At 43.5% G+C, this 6,000-nt stretch overlaps 1 long non-coding RNA gene across 2 annotated transcripts in view; it reads right to left on the bottom strand.

The window, feature by feature from the left end:
* Nucleotides 1-274: 274 nt before the first annotated feature.
* LOC134157044 (uncharacterized) overlaps nucleotides 275-6,000 on the bottom strand; it is an 84,066-nt gene continuing 78,340 nt past the window's right edge. For both annotated transcript variants that reach the window (XR_009962166.1, XR_009962164.1), the window contains one exon: nucleotides 275-637. This is a non-coding gene — a long non-coding RNA (uncharacterized LOC134157044). The remainder of the gene's footprint in view (nucleotides 638-6,000) is intronic.

Here is a 6,000-nt window from a genome sequence, read left to right as displayed (position 1 = left end):
GGTAAAGCTGGTGTGTCCAGACCTAAAGCAAGCCCCAAGGAGCACAGAGAAACAAGAGGTGGTAAATATCCCATTATGGAAAGAAACAAGAGTCAGGAGAAAAAAGATTGTTACAGCAACACTGCCTGTAAGATGAAGATGTTGTCTGTCACCCAACGAACGTGTCAGTCTCTGTAATTATTCTTAGGCTATTCTCTAGCTCTCCCAGCCAAAACACTGACATCGAACTGGAACACATAAAACCTGTCAGTCACAAGTAATTTTTCAGTCTCAGTGAGTTTTGATGGAAAATGCAATTTATAAAAAGGAATCAACATCTTCCTTGCAAGACATCAATAAATGACACTTTTCTGAGATGCTCTGGTACCTTCTAAGTGCTGTACCTTAGATCCCTTAACCTTGAGCATTCTCATCTACTGGGATCCTGGCTAGAACACAGTTTCCTGATGCAGAGTTTCTCTCTCAGGAGCAGAGTCACAGGACTGAGTTCATGTACAAGGGAATTGCTCCTATCCAAAAGACCTCCTGGCAGGGGGAGTTTTAACTTGAATTAAATTACAACTCTGTTTCAGTTCTAGAGCTGCTGAACTCCTCTTCCCCTCTGCATTGGTTGCTTTGAAAAACTGGATGCTTGTACCTAAAAGACAGCAAAACAAATCCCTGCTGATCAATGCCCTTGGATGGATTGGCATGATTTGTTTTGTTTAATTGGACAGCTGGTTGGAATCAATACAGTCCTTCCAATGCAATCACAACCGTCCCCAAAGAGCCCTTACGATCTCCATGGAAATAAAGGTGATAGAAACAGCACTATTCAGAGAACCTGGACACAACAGACCTAACTGCCTCCGTCTGAGACTGCGTGGCTGACAGTGTCAATACACCATCAGGGATCTGCATCACTGACAACTGGCACTTCTGTGACAATTAGTGCTTGGTTGGGCTGGAGATGAGGTGCTCGAGCGATGCTGATGCTCAGAGCATAGCTGGGTAAAGCCCTGCACTGAGACTCACAGCAGCCCATCCGAGTTCCACCACAGTGGGCTTTGTGTCCTCACGTCCTGGCTGAATTCCAGCATGGCAATCATATTATACCTGCTCAGATGTCCTCGTATTTTCAAAGACCTACTCCATAGCCTGCTCTTGCTTAAGGCTGTTTAATAGCACTGTTGCACCCTGTTAAACAGATGGTATGTTCTGTTTCAAAGATGGCTGGTTTCCTTTTCCACAGACAGTGAGGATGCACAGGTTGCAAAGTGCTTTAGGATCTACTGAGGTAAGAGTGATTATATTTCAACTGATGATTTCAAGAAAGTCATTTACTGTTGCACCTTGGGAGCTTATTTTGGAGTTTTAAAGCATTTGAAGTCCTATGTGTAAGCAAACTAATATGAGACACGTTACTAAAGTTGGAAGTGTTCAAGGCAGGTTGGACAGGGCTTGGAGCAAGCTGCTCTAGTGGAAGGTGTCCCTACCCCGTGGCAGGGGGTTGGAACTGGATGAGCTTAAAGGTCCCTTCCAACATAAACCATTCTAGGATTCTATGAACTAATGCTGTCCTAGATAGGAGTCCAACATAGACACATAACCAAAGCACCCCAACAATCATTCTCCTCTAATGGAGCTCATCTTGGAGTGGTTGTACCTTGTGCCACATGTTCCTTTTGGGAAAATCACCCTTTTAACAACAACTTAAGAAACAGTAATAACAATATTTACTTCCATGGCCAGTCTGCGTTGTTCCACTCACTGCCACAGAGAAAGACTCATTCCTATTTCTTCTAGATTGGGCTATAGTCCTTCATCCAGGGTATCATTTTCAGCTGGAGGCTGAGGAAGCTGGGCAACAGTGTGGAAAACATGAAGCAAAAATGTCAAAGTTCTAAGTAGAAAAAGCAGCTGCTCCAGGAAAGGATAAACCCATTTGTCCTCCTTAAGCCATTTTAACTATTGAATCCCATTGGCAGTTGTGTCATTTTTCACTATCTACCACCGTATGTTCTTGCTCTCTACAGCAATCCCATAGTGTTGCATCTTGACTTGTGTGATGCATAAAGATTAGGTGGCAGACAGGTTTATTTTGAAGTAAGCCTTGGGTCACGCTATTCCTTTATGGCTGAGATGAGTTTTTCTCTGCCTTTGAAAAAGTGATGAGAATTAAATTACAGTTTACCATCTCATAAAGAAACAGTGGACAAATTACCCAGCTATGCTGTATTGGTTGGGATTGTTAGTTAGAAGTGACAACCAGGACTATAATTTACATTCAGACTCTGGATTTAAACAAAGTCCCCAGCACTAAATCTTGCACTGGAGGCTTTCTTTTGTATTTCTGACTCATTTTGTGCTGGGAATCGTTTAACCATAGACTTTAACTGCTAATACAGTTCCATGAAATGCAAAGTATAAATCAAAATTACTGGATCATTCAAACTCTGTCTGAGCAGTTGTTTATATGGCATTTTGCTTCTACTGCTTTTGTATGGCTACAGAGATGCTGTAAAATTATGATATACTGCAGACATCCCACTACCAGCTTGGCAAAGAGTTGCAAATAAAACCCAGCGTGCTTAATTATTTTCTTAGTTATACAAAGCATAAACACTAATGATACAAGACGCTAAGAAAGGGGAGGTGCAGTCATTCATCAGGTCACGCTGAATAACAGCTAAATAAAATATAATTAAGGAAGAAACCAAAGCTCAGAAATCTTCACTTTCCACTGAGGAACTCAACTATGCCATGAAAGAGTTAAGGGGGGGGGGGGAGGGTTGGCCAAAAAAAACCTTTAAAACCAGCTTTTTTTTTTAATTCCATGTTTAGGTATTCAAAAATGAGAATTTCTGTTCAGACCTCAAAAAAAAAAAAAAAAGACATAAAAAAAGAAACAATCAGAACTAGTGGAACGCAAGCATTCCATGCAAAGGACAACAAATTTCCCACTGGGAAGCAATCCCAATTAAGCTTTTCACCAGGCGTGACCCAGACATAAACTGAACTTCCAGCAGCAGCAGATTGTGCTGAGCAGTGACTGAGAGCCAGAGGGACCACTGCAGACCAAGCACACAGAGCTTTGGAATACCAGGAATATCATCTGCGCTAGGAAGCTTATACACACAGCTTCCAACACCAAAACCTTCGTAACGGCGTCCTCATTAAAAGTTCCTGCTGCCAACATCACTCGCTGCCTCCCGCTAACTGCTTACAGAGAGCACCCTTTGGAGTTGATATCTGGAGGGAACAAACTTAATGAGCAGAGATCCCAGCGATGAGGAGCCTCTGCAGCATCGATCTCTGCCCTTTGGTGTGGGCAGGGCTGTGGGAGGCACTGCCCATGCCGCCGTGGGCAGGCAGGGGATGCACAAGCAGCCCATGCTGCTGCCTGAAAACTTCCTTCTCCCCACTCATGTGCCCAGCAGGTCAGTCTCACAGGCTGCTGCCCCAGCTCTGCTCAGGTCCGAGAGCTCCCCCTAAGGAGGTTTCTCTATTCCAACCCTAGCTCTTACCCTCCAGAAGCAGCCACAGAGCTCTGCTCCCCACAGAAACAGAGACGTGACCAAGGACCACCACGACCAGCTCAGGACATGGCCTCAAGAACTCCTCTAATGGGGCAGATGAGGGGAGCAGAGATGCTTCCAGAGAGGAGTAACCAATACGATTCATTCTGGAACTGTAATCTGGCTGGAGTCCTGTGGCAGGAGAAAATGGAAGGGAAGGTACAACGGAAGCTACAAATCAAAGACCTCTCTGTAAATCAAGCCTTTATGTTCATTAATCCCAAATTAGCACATTAAAATAAAGCAGCAGTTGATTAATATCCCTAAGTAACACTTACAGTTGAGTGAGAACTTGATGCTAATATACTTGATATTACAGTGCATTAATAAAGAGACAGTCTCCCTTTGCCAGAGATGCTCTCGGAATTCCGCTCTCCAAAACAAACAATATTGAGCGGAAACACATGGCAGAGAAGAATAAAGCTGTGCTCCTCTTTGCACTGACGGCAGCAAGGGAAGCATGAAGGAAGGCTTCTCTGGGAGGAAAACATAGGCACTAGACAAAGGGCAGTTGGAGGTTTCCAGGGAAGCAGTTTCCCAGTCGGAGTACACCAGTTACTGCAGAAGCTGTATCGGGAACACTTCCAGCAGCAGGAAGGTTTGCTCAAGAGAAGTGAGGCAGCAAAGTCACTGGGAGGTGAAAGCCTGGGAAATGGAATCAGAGTCCAGAGGTGGGAGTTCTAACCTGAACGAGGCAGATGTCCAGGTGTGGAGCCCACGCTGCTGCACCCTGTGTGGGAAGTTCTGGGAACAAGCAAACACAAGACACCATGGAAGAACTGCTCTGCTTGGGGAAGGGCTTTTGTCACTTCTCTGCATGAGCATGATGAGGACGGCACTTGCATCTTCCACATCTCATCTGAGGATGCTAACCGTAGATAGTTTGTTTTCAATGGAAAGAACAGCAGGCATTCTGGAAGCCTTTCAGATACTTCAAGTCTTTTTAGCTAATATTGGTAGTTTTTTACTAACCGCTGCCATTCGCCTTGTCTGAAAACACTGATACACCTCCAAGCTCAGAATGTCTCACAAGATCAACTTCTGCGAGACACTATTACATTTGATATCATTTTCCCTCTGTTGAACTCAACAGTTTCTAGACAGCACCTAGTACTGAATAAACAGGATGTTGTAGCACTGTATGTATTGGGAAAGAAAGATGCAGCGAACTGTAGGATAATTGAGCAACACATATGGTCATTAGAGATACTCGACCTGATTCTCTGGCAGCATAAGAGAGCTAACAAGAGTAAACGACATGAATTGCTTTGCATGATGCTGGCTGCATGAAGCAGCTGGAACAAACCTGAACATTCAGACCAATATGTCATCATTAGGTTGGAATTTCTGCCTTTTACTTCTGATATAGATTTCACAGTGCCAATATCCTTCCCTCTGGCGTGTAGGACAAATTAAAGTGACAAAACTCAAGCTGGAAAGTGGGATCATTACCATATTAATCAAAGTGTCGATACGATAAAAACGAGCATAAACCTGCCAAATAATCATCTTACTAATGACTGAGGGCCCTGCCTCCTGTCACTCAGCACTGCAGCCTGCTCCACCGCCCCTTGCTCCCTTCCAGATGTCACCGGTTCGCTGGGGCAAAGACTAACCTGTTATCTCTGTGTGATGATGAATTTGGTGTTTAATGACTGTGTTTTCTCATGGAACTTCTGTTTGTTAACAACTAGTGCCACAGGGAAATCCTGAATTTCACTTTTCCAAGTCCAAATTCTTCATCATGCCCAGTGAAGGTTTGTCCAAAGTGCTATATGCTCCATGTATACATACACACAGACACTTCATTGCAATCGTATGTATGTAGGCACCCTTCCCTTCCTAAAAAGGAGTTTTACACACATTTCTGGTGTCAAAGTTCAATAAAATCAGCATTTTTTAATTCATTTTGATATTTCTCTGTTATTTCAAAGTTACTGAGCTACAGTTACCAAAATAAAACTTCCAGGAAGAAAATGTGATTGTGAGGGAAATATTTGACAGTGATTCTCATGAAAGACGATCCTAAAGTACTTCCAGTAAGGATACAGGAAAACATTTCCTGTAAAATGGGTGCTACCGAATTTGAAGCAATTTTGACTTTAAATAGGAAAGTTGAAGGATTACAACGTGCTTCTTTATCAGTTGGTATTTCCTTGTTTATTCATGAGCTGGTTTTACAACTGGGGCAATAAGTTATTCATGACAACTGATCAAACATTGATTTAGCATTTGCATGCCCAGCTCCTGACCTAGGGATCTTTGTCTCTGCTTTCATGGCTGAGCTATAACAGCCTTGAAAACAGGGGTTTGACTGGAGGCTGACACACCATGGAAGTGGGGATGGCGCAGCACAAACTACATATTCTTCACTCCATCACTGACATTTCCTCCAATGACACAAGGTCAGGCAAGTAATGAATGGCAAGGCAAAGCCATGAAA

Source organism: Pezoporus occidentalis, unplaced genomic scaffold, assembly GCF_034315485.1.
Source record: "Pezoporus occidentalis ecotype Australia unplaced genomic scaffold, CSIRO_AGI_Poc_V1 ctg92, whole genome shotgun sequence".
NCBI classification, from domain to species: Eukaryota; Metazoa; Chordata; class Aves; order Psittaciformes; family Psittacidae; genus Pezoporus; species Pezoporus occidentalis.
This window is presented reverse-complemented; position numbering and strand designations above follow the sequence as displayed.